The sequence below is a fragment of the Jatropha curcas genome, chromosome 6 (genome assembly GCF_041381405.1).
Source record: "Jatropha curcas cultivar XTBG-Jc1 chromosome 6, XTBG_Jcur_1.0, whole genome shotgun sequence".
Lineage (NCBI taxonomy): Eukaryota > Viridiplantae > Streptophyta > Magnoliopsida > Malpighiales > Euphorbiaceae > Jatropha > Jatropha curcas.
The window spans coordinates 271,766-283,748 of NC_143156.1; positions in this window are offsets into that span (position 1 = coordinate 271,766).

Genomic DNA, 11,983 nt, shown 5'->3' on the forward strand with positions numbered 1-11,983 from the left:
GAAAAAACCAGGCTATTTATAGATGAAGAAGAGAAGTCGAAGTTGGTATATAGTCTTCATGTGCAAGGAAAGGAATTCCAAGTTTCCAGGAGAATTCTCCTACCTTAATTTGACCAAAACAAATGAACCACGTGACTATAATATAAGCAGGAAGTTTCCACTTGACTAGTTGAGAAAAGTCAACACTCTCAGAACGCTTTTAAGGTTAATCAAAACTCTAGCCAGCCGCCCCACACACAGGAAAAAGTTATATACTGGAGATCTGTTCAGCAACGGCTACTCAAGTGGCTTTTAGCGTTTTTACTACTTTTCATAGTGTTTGATAATACAACGTTAAATTAGCTTTTAGAGATTACGGTGACAGCTTTTTATGAAAATGTTAACTCATCTAATATTTAGTTTTTAGCTTTTCATAAAAAACTATTAAAACAACTACCAACTAATCACTGTAAAATAGCTAATAGCTATCAAAACAACTAATTTTTCCATTTACACAATAAAGTCAATTAAAAATAATTTCTTGATGTAAGAAAGTAGTTCTGACTATTAATTAAAAAAAAATAGGTAAAACTAACTTAGTGTATGGATAGACTTATACATCTGAGTGTGGTAAGTCTTATATATATTTATTTTATACGTTATAATTTTTTATTGTTTATATATTTTTTAGAATGCAAAAATCTACGAGGAAGACACACATATGATAAAGAAAATCCATTTCATTATAACAAAATTGCTAATAAGAGGATTTATATTGTGACATGTTGCTGTTTCACATGAAATGAGCTTCTTTTTCTTTGTCGATACCTTGGGGAGCAAGAGCTCAAAGCAAAACGAAAACAAAGCTATACAGCTATGCTGACTCGCTGAGTCGCGTTGCTACAAATTTCATAGTCTATCCAAATCGATAAACCGGGAGGAGGAGACTGCAAATTCGTTTAATGATACCTTCAAATTGCAGGCCAAGAAAGTAGGAGGATCATCAGAAAAACATGAAATACAAAAAAAGACGCGTGTAATAATTTATTACAGAGAAGAACACCAATGTTCGCTAAATTCTTGTGCTAGTAGAAATCAAATAACTACTACAAAAGGGAGAGGTATGAATTGGTAGGGAAGTGAGGAACCATAATTGTGGAAGCTGATGATGATTTTGATTTTCTTTTGGGTAGTTTGACAGGTTTAGGTACTTTCATGGTGGAGATAGTTACATCATCAGAAACTCGAGAGGATGGAGAAGAAGAATGGAAGCAACTAAACAAAGATGAGAAGATAGATGTCATTTTTTTTTTTTTTTTTTTTGTGTGTTCTTGGATTGGAGCTTGGAAGGAAAACATATTAATTTATAGTGAAAGATGAGAAAGGAAATTAAAACTTGTTTGTTTATAGATGCTAGTAAAAAAAAAAAAAATACTAGACTTCCAACATTTGTGTCCGGTCAAGTGAAGTTCGATATTTTAGGTTTATTCAATTCAATGCCTAAAAAGGTCTGTTAAGCGCCTCGTGCTTATGTCATAATAGATCCGAACATGTCCTGGATCGACTTTCTGATCATAATTACTCTAATAAATAACTAAAGAAACTAGATAAATGGGAGATAAAAGAGAAATAAAATAATTATAAATATCTCTTATAGGTTCACTAATTATTTAACTTGACTGTTGATGGACCTCTTTATATGTGTTATCTGAAAGATGAGGACTCGATGATTATTCGTTTGCCGAAGTCAAAATTTTGATAGATAAATCGGTTATTAGGAGAATAAAATATTTTTATGTTCGTTGTTAGGTAAAGGTCATACTTTTTAATTTAAAAAAAAAAAAAAAAAAAAAAAAAAAAAAAAAAGAGGAGAAAAAAAAAATGTGTCTACGTCTGGTGACGACTTTGCAATAATTATAAAATAGACACATTGTTTTTGGCTACAAAATGTGACTTTCAGATTAGTTTGGTCTTAGTTTATTGGTGGTGAAATTTGCTTCTTATCCAAAGGGAATATATATATATATATATATATATATAAAACATCTAAAATGGTCAAATATATTTTTTTGGAAGTTGCTTTGTTGCTTGTTTGATTTTTTACATTTTAATATTTGAACAGAAAAAATTAACTAAAATAATTAAATTTGTTTTCTTAGTTCTTACACGCCATATACATTTAAAAATTAAAATCATGATGTTTACCTTCCAACCTAATATTCAATATATATGTGCGTGCTGTGCTTTGATCAAGATCTAATTTTTATAGTTTTTTTTTTATATTTAGACGAGATATCTAGGTCCGTATCCGTTTTAATAGTTTACAAACCTGGCTGATCTTCCTCGTCCTCGGAGGCAAAAAAAGCTTGCATTGCATAGAATCGAACACATGATCTAATTTTTATAATATTGTTTTCAAACATTAATTAAAAAAATGCTTGTTAAGCATTTGTATTAGGGATAAATGATAATTGGTTCATTTTAATGTTAAATTAAAAGGGTGAGGAGTATCACAAATTGAAAAACACAATTAAAATAAAATTATATGTAGATTATCTTTATTCTCCGATAACTATAATCAATCATCAATTGTACTATTGAAAATTGATATATGTTCGAATCACCTTTTCAAAACTGATATACGTATGAATCACATACTTAAAAAAAAAAACTGAAAAAAAGGGTATAATACAAATCATGGTGTTAGAGTCAATCTCTAAAACTGAAATTTGTTGAATTCAAAACAAGAATCACAATCAATAACAAATTTCTAATATATAAAAAAAATTAAAGAAGAAACCATTAATGAATATAAAATAACTCAAAATTTTCTAATTCATAAAAATCGCAAGAGATTAATACACTCACATGAATGAAATTATTCCTAACTCTTCAAAATTGCATGATTAATTAAGATTAGTCATGCTCTCTCTCAAAAAAAAATAATAATAATAATAATGCAAAAGAACAAAATTAAATACCCGCTACATTGAGAAAAAAAAAAAAAAACTACAGCCTCGGAGCACAAAAATTAAAAGGAAAATGAGGAACAAGAATTGGAGATTTTGATTTGCTCATCAATCTCTCAGACTTGTTAGACCTTTTTGCATCAGAAAACTGCTTTTCGTCGAAGACCTTTGAATTAGCAAAAATGGTGGAGCAGAAAATTGCTGAAAAGCATCCCATTGTTTTCTGTTTCTATTAATTTCTCTTGATTACCTACAAGAGACCTATTTATAGTGGGACTTTAGGTTAATTAGGTTAATGGTGTTTTAGGTAAAGAGTTGCCTATTTGCAGGGAGACTTTTTTTTGTTACAAAGTAATTAGCATCATTTCAAATTTAAATATCTCAGACTCTAGATATCAGCATTCTCTCTAAAACGGTAAAAATCTCTAATTTATAAATTCTTTTTATAGCTAAATAAATTTATTTTATTATAAATTACCAAAAATATAATTTTATCAATTGATTAGAAACAGCGTTCGTGTTTGACTTATCAGCCGTATTGTCCTTTTATTTATGATATATAAAATTAATTTCGTTTTGAGGTTTATAGTTACCTACTCTAAATGATGGCAAGATATTTATTTGTGTGATAATTGAGAAACAGGAAATTTTACCTACTCTGAATGATGGCAAGATATTATTTTTTTATTCTATGGATACAATCTAATTAACTGAAAGATACTTTCTCCTGTCATTTTCCGACTCTCCAATCAAGCAAGAAATTTATCAGCCGTATTGTCCTTTTATTTATATATGATATATAAAACTAATCTCGTTTTGAGGTTTGTAGCTACCCTTTTAAATGATTTTTTTCCCCGAATTTAATTATTATAATAATCCTTTCCTAAATTTAAATGTGTCTTACTACTTGAAACACTCACAGTGAAGTGTTTTTATTTATTTGTTTGATAATTGAGAAACAGGAAATTCGACCTACTCTAAATGATGGCAAGACCAAATTAATTAATTACCTATTATTTTTTGTTCAATGGACACAGTCTAACTAGCTAGAAAGATACTTTCTACTGTCATTTTCCGACTCTCCAATCAAGCAAGAAATTTATACTGTCTTAATTAGTAGTTCATTGAACAAGGCTAAAAGAAAGAAGGTCAATAGCCACCACTTCTACATCAATTCTTCTTTTTTCCTTTTTTTTTTTTTTTTTTCTCTTTTTTGCCCTTTGCTGTAAATGAGGGAGATAATTGAGGAGAAAAAAAAAATTGAAAAACAAAATATTTTTATTGCTGAAAAATCAAATTAATTAATTACATATAAAACATAAATATTTATATAATCAAATAAAAAAAATACAAAATACATCTTCACGTTCTTTATAATGGATCAGGATATATGTTCCCTCTTCTCCAATATTCCTCAAAATCGCCATGAACGAACTATAACCTTGACATATATGAGTTGATGGGGAAGTAAGAAACTACAATAGGAGCACTTGAAGATGACTTTGATTTGCTTTTGGGTTTCTGTACATTAGATCCTTTGATGTTGGATACTTCTGCATCATCTGAAACCCTAGAAGATGAAGACGATGAAGGAACAAAGCAACTGAACATGGCTGAGAAATTAACCATTTTTCCTTCTGATTTCTTCTTGTTGTGGAGTTGTATTACTATATGTTGTGATATTGATGAGGATCAAAGTGAAAAAACCAGGCTATTTATAGATGAAGAAGAGAAGTCGAAGTTGGTATATAATCTTCATGAGCAAGGAAAGGAATTCCAAGTTTCCAGGAGAATTCTCCTACCTTAATTTGACCAAAACAAATGAACCACATGACTATAATATAATCAGGAAGTTTCCACTTGACTAGTTAAGAAAAGTTTACACTCTCAGAACGCTTTTAAGGTTAATCAAAACTCTAGCCAGCCGCCACACACACAGGAAAAAGTTATATGCTGGACCCGTGTTCGGCAACCGCTATTAAAATAGTTTGTAGCGTTTTTGATACTTTCTTAGTAATACAGTAGATGAACTAGCTTTTAGAGTTTACTGTGACAGCATTTTATGAAAACATTAACTCATTTAATATTTAGTTTTAGCATTTCATAAAAAACTATTAAAATAACGACCAACTAAACGTTATAAAATAATTAATAACTATCAAAACAACTAATTTCACAGAACATGATTCATTTACACAACAAAGTCAATTATAAATTTTTTTTTTTGATGTAAGAAAGTACTTCTGACTATTAATTAAAAAAAAAAAAAATAGGTAAAACTAACTTAGTGTATGGACAATCTGGTGCATCGAGTGTGGTAAGTCTTATATATCTTTATTTTATACATTATATATTTTTTAGAATGCAAAAATTTTTAAAAGGTATTAATACTTCAAGCAATGAAAGGCCATTTGTTGCTTTGGACTAATTATCACAATCTAGTCAATTTGTTGATCAATATTTTAATGGGAGATTACCTAAACCACCGACTTTTGTAAATTTTGTTTTATTTCAAATCAAATTGCATACCAGTCAAATTAACAATATTAAAATAAAAATTATATACACATCATCTAGTTAACTAACAATTAATTAATTAATTAAAGGGAGAAAATTAGATTATAAATCAAGAGGAAGATGAAATCTGAGTTTCATAAACCTGCCAAGTTCTCAATTTTTAGTTTTTTTTTTATATTTTTTTTCTTTTTATCAAACTCAAAACACAATACGACAAACAACAACAACTTTCCAATATAAAAAATTCAAGGAAAAAACATTTAATAGAATAAAATAATTCAAAATTACTAATTCATCGAAATTGCAGTGATCAAGTACACTCAAGTTAATGAAATTATTCCCAACTCTTTGAATACCTACTACACAAGCAGGAAAAATATATTACTACAGTATCGACGGACACGAATTATCTGGAAAATGAGGAACAAAAATTGGAGCTTCTGATTTGCTCTTCAACTTCTCAGGCTTGTTACACCCTTTTCCATCTGACAGATTTTCATCGAAGACCTTTGAATTAGCAACAATGGCAGAGCAGAAAATTGCTGCAAAAGAAGAAAAAATTGCTGAAAAGTAACCCATTGTTTTTGTTTTCATTGCTTTCTCTTAATCAGCTATTAAGAGGCCTGTTTATAATGAGATTTTAGGGTTAATTGTGTTGGTAATTAAGGACTTGCCAATTTGTTGTAAGAAAATAAGATTTGTATTGACCATTAGCTTGCAAGGGAAGATTTTTTTTTTAATTACTAGTAAGCAATTAAAGTGACTTAAATATATTTATATATTTGGAAACGGTAAAAACTTGTCTATTTTCGGTGTATGAGAATTGATGATAACACTTGCTTGCACTTAGTTTATAAGATCACCTATACATTCAAATATTGTTATTGTTTTATCTTTTATTTTTCTAATAATTAGTCATGAACGCTCTAGTGTAAGTAAAAAATTATTTTCATTATGGGTGGAGGCCATGAATCAGGTATAAATGAGTCCTTTTTGAAAATTGATATATAAAATTAAGGTGGAAATAATTTTTAACAAATTTCTATTTCTATCCGTTTATGGCCATAGACCGAATCTAAACAGATCTAATACTAGTGTATCTTCCCGTCTATTCATGAATATATATTGGTAGGATTACGAGATATCCTTCCAATATGTGAAGACTAATCCCCTTCTACCTAAATTTTTAGTCTTCTCAAGGTCCAATAATTATTTTTTTGGGACGTTGAACTTGTAATTTTTTTTTGCTAATAGTGGAAGAAGTTTGAAATTATGGCAAGAATTGGAGCACAAAAAAAAATAATAATAAAAGGAAAATGAGGAACAAGAATTGGAGATTTTGATTTGCTCATCAATTTCGCAGACTTGTTAGACCTTTTTGCATCTGAAAACTGCTTTTCGTCGAAGACCTTTGAATTAGCAAAAATGGTGGAGCAGAAAATTGCTGAAAAGCATCCCATTGTTTTCTGTTTCTATTAATTTCTCCTGATTACCTACAAGAGACCTATTTATAGTGGGACTTTAGGTTAATTAGGTTAATGGTGTTTTAGGTAAAGAGTTGCCAATTTGCAGGGAGACTTTTTTTTGTTACAAAGTAATTAGCATCATTTCAAATTTAAATATCTCAGACTCTAGATATCAGCATCCTCTCTAAAACGGTAAAACTCTCCAATTTATAAATTCTTTTTATAGCTAAATAAATTTATTTTATTATAAATTACCAAAAAATATAATTTTATTAATTGATTAGAAACAGCGTCCGTATTTTGGCTTATCAACCGTATTGTCCTTTTATTTATGATATATAAAATTAATCTCATTTTGAGGTTTATAGTTACCTACTCTGAATGATGGCAAGATATTTATTTGTGCGATAATTGAGAAACAGGAAATTTTACCTACTCTAAATGATGGCAAGATATTATTTTTTTGTTCTATGGACACAATCTAATTAGCTAGAAAGATACTTTCTCCTATCATTTTCCGACTCTCCAATCAAGCAAGAAATTTATACTGTTAGTTAGTAGTTCATTGAAAAAGGCCAAAAGAAAGAAGGTCAATAGCCACCACTTTCAAATCAATTCTTCTTTTTTCTTTTTTCTTTTTTTTCTTTTTTTTCTTTTGCTGTAAATGAGGGAGATAATTGAGGAGAAAAAAAAATTGAAAAACAAAATATTTTTATTGCTGAAAAATCAAATTAATTAATTGGATATAAAACATAAATATGTATAATCAAATAAAAAAAATACAAAATACATCTTCATGTTCTTTATAATGGATCAGGATATATGTTCACTCTTCTCCAATATTCCTCAAAATCGCCATGAACGAACTATAACCTTGACATATATGAGTTGATGGGGAAGTAAGAAACTACAATAGGAGCACTTGAAGATGACTTTGATTTGCTTTTGGGTTTCTGTACATTAGATCCTTTGATGTTGGATACTTCTGCATCATCTGAAACCCTAGAAGATGAAGACGATGAAGGAACAAAGCAACTGAACATGGCTGAGAAATTAACCATTTTTCCTTCTGATTTCTTCTTGTTGTGGAGTCGTATTACAATATGTTGTGATATTGATGAGGATCAAAGTGAAAAAACCAGGCTATTTATAGATGAAGAAGAGAAGTCGAAGTTGGTATATAGTCTTCATGTGCAAGGAAAGGAATTCCAAGTTTCCAGGAGAAATCTCCTACCTTAATTTGACCAAAACAAATGAACCACATGACTATAATATAAGCAGGAAGTTTCCACTTGACTAGTTGAGAAAAGTCAACACTCTCAGAACGCTTTTAAGGTTAATCAAAACTCTAGCCAGCCGCCACACACACAGGAAAAAGTTATATGCTGGAGCTGTGTTCGGCGAGGGCTGTTCAAGTAGCTTGTAGCGTTTTTGCTACTTTTCATAGTGTTAGTAACACAATGGTTGAACTAGCTTTTAGAGATTACGGTGACAGCATTTTATGAAAAAGTTAACTGATCTAATATTTAGTTTTTAGCATTTCATAAAAAGCTATTAAAACAACTACCAACTAAATGTTATAAAATAGCTAATAGCTATCAAAATAACTAATTTTGCAGATCAGTATCCATTTACACAACAAAGTCAATTAAAAATAATTTTTTGATTTAAGAGAGTACTTCTGAATGTTAATTAAAAAAAAAAATGGGTAAAACTAATTTAGTGTATGGATAGTCTCGTACATCGAGTGTGGTAAGTCTTATATATCTTTATTTTATTCATTATATTTTTTTATTGTTTATATATTTTTTAGAATGCAAAAATTTTTAAAAGTTATTAATACTTCAAGCAATGAAAGGCCATTTGTTGCTTTGGACTAATTATCACAATCTAGTCAATTTGTTGATCAATATTTTAATGGGAGATTACCTAAACCACCGACTTTTGTAAATTTTGTTTTATTTCAAATCAAATTGCATACCAGTCAAATTAACAATATTAAAATAAAAATTATTACACATCATCTAGTTATCTAACAATTAATTAATTAATTAAAGGGAGAAAATTAGATTATAAATCAAGATGAAGATGAAATTTGAGTGTCATAAAGCTGCCAAGTTCTCAATTTTTAGTTTTTTTATATTTTTTTCTTTTTAATATTTTATTTTTTCTTTTATCAAACTCAAAACACAATACGACAAACAACAACAACTTCCCAATATAAAAAATTCAATGGAAAAAAAATTTAACGGAATAAAATAATTCAAAATTACTAATTCATCGAAGTTGCCGGTGATCAAGTACACTCAAATTAATGAAATTATTCCCAACTCTTTGAATACCTACTACACAAGCAGGAAAAATATATTACTACAGTATCGACGGACACGAATTATCTGGAAAATGAGGAACAAAAATTGGAGCATCTGATTTGCTCTTCAACTTCTCAGGCTTGTTACACCCTTTTCCATCTGACAGATTTTCATCGAAGACCTTTGAATTAGCAACAATGGCAGAGCAGAAAATTGCTGCAAAAGAAGAAAAATTGCTGAAAAGTAACCCATTCTTTTTGTTTTCATTGCTTTCTCTTAATTACCTATTAAGAGGCCTGTTTATAATGAGATTTTAGGGTTAATTGTGTTGGTAATTAAGGACTTGCCAATTTGTTGTAAGAAAATAAGATTTGTATTGACCATTAGCTTGCAAGGGAAGATTTTTTTTTTAATTACTAGTAAGCAATTAAAGTCACTTAAATATATTTATATATTTGGAAACGGTAAAGACCTATCTATTTTCGGTGTATGAGAATTGACGATAACACTTGCTTACACACGGTGTATAAGATCACCTATACATTCAAATATTGTTATTGTTTTTTCTTTTATTTTTCTAATAATTAGTCATGAACGCTTTCGTGTAAGTAAAAAATTATTTTCATTATGGGTGGAAGCCATGAATCAGATATAAATAAGTCCTTTTCGAAAATTGATATATAACATTAAAGCGGAAATTTTTAACAAATTCCTATTTCTATCCGTTTATGGCCATAGACCGGGTCTAAACAGATCTAATACTAGTGTATCTTCCCATCTATACACCAATATATATTGGTAGGATTACGAGGTATCCTTCCAATATGTGAAGGCTAACCCCTTCGACCTAAATTTTTAGTCTTCTCAAGGTCCGATAATTATTTTTTTCGGATGTTGAACTTGTGTTTTTTTCTGCTAATAGTGGAAGAAGTTTGAAATTATGGCGAGAACAGATATTATTTGTTTGTACTGTTGAGAAAGTTACCATTTCCCCTTATTTTCTTGGTGTTGTGAAGTTGTATTACCATATATTGAGCTGTTGAGGAGGTTTGAAGTGACACATAATCTTCATGTGCAAGGAAAGGAATTTCAAGTTTCCAGGAGGATTTTACCACCTGGAAATTTCTTACCTACCTTAATTTGACTAAAACAAATAACCCACTTAACTATAATAAAAGACTAGGAAATTTCTATATGACTACCTAAGACAAGTCTACAACACTTTGTCTTTGCCTTGTTCAATCACCCACTAGCAACAATATATATTTTGAGGGTTGAAACCCTTTTTATTTTATTTTATTTTTCATATTACTCTTAAAAAATTTTCAAAAAATCCTTAGTTTTTATAAGTTTTTGAAACAAATTCATGTATCATGTATTAGTAAGAAATTGATTTTCACTAATTCTAATTATCAATTTTTAAAAAGGAAAACAAAATTGTCCTTGCTCATGATACTAGAGTACTATTATATGTATTAGAAATTAAAAGGGTTTTTTTTTTTTTTATATATATAAGGAAATTAAGGGGTTGCCTCTTATTGCCAGATGTCTCTTTGTTAGAGATTGAAGAAGGGAAGAGGAAGGTGTTGTTGACTTTTCTTTAGAATATACACGTAGAGTTATGTGGGTCATGTTCTGGTCAAATAAAGGTAGTAGGACACTTGAAATTTCTTGCCTTGCACATCAAGATTATATTTCAGACCAAAATGAAACTTCCTTTTCTCTTCTATCTTATGGTTTCTCTCTATAAATAGACTGATTTTCCGCTTTAAACCCATAAAATCAATCTCCCATTAGTTTCTCCTTCTTGAGCTCAATATAAGAAAACGTACATATATGAGCTTACTTCCCAATCCCAAGACCAAGAAATCAAGGAAAATGATTAATTTCTCATCAGCCATCTTCAGTTGCTTTCTTCCTTCTTCATCTTCATCTTCTAACGTTTCAGATGATGCAGAAATATCCAACATGAAAGGACCTGATGCAGAGAAACCCAAAAGCAAATCAAAATCATCATCGTCATCATCATCAAGTGCTCCTATTGTAGTTTCTTACTTCCCTGTCAACCCATCTAGGTCACTGTTATAGTTGCATTACGTTTTTTCGGAGCTCTATTTTTATTGGTATAGCCAGGAGGTTTAATCCATCGAGCAAGCCGTAGAGCGAAAAGATTTTTTGCTCTCCCTGCAAAGTGTGGTTCCTATGAGAATTGAGATCATTTAGCAGCCGAACCAACAACTTGATTCGAGGAGTTCTATTTAATTAATTGGATAGATCAGAAAAGGAACATGTAATTGATGATTTGTTATTAATTTTCACTATTTTGCAGCAATAAAAAGATTTTCTTTTCTCAATTTCTTTTTATCCGTGAATGCAAGAAATGTTAATGGTATAAGGTTAATACTAAGTTTAATTTTTGTTTCTTCATTTTACTCATAATATTATCACATCATTTCTCCATCTGTGAGCTCAAGTGAACAAGATTCTTAAATTATAGTTAGCACGTTGCTATTTATTTGTCTGCCAATTCTGGAATATTGTTTTGTTTTTATGAGAATGCTAAATAGGCCAAAATAACATTGACTTATAGACAGGGATATCCTTTCTCTTAATTCATGAAACCGATGAAATCTCTTATACTTTGTTTGGATAGGACGAGGGAAGGGTAATTAATAGAAAGGTAAGAGAGGTTAAAGAGGGAAGGGTAAGACGATCATAATAATAAAAATGTCGTGTTTGG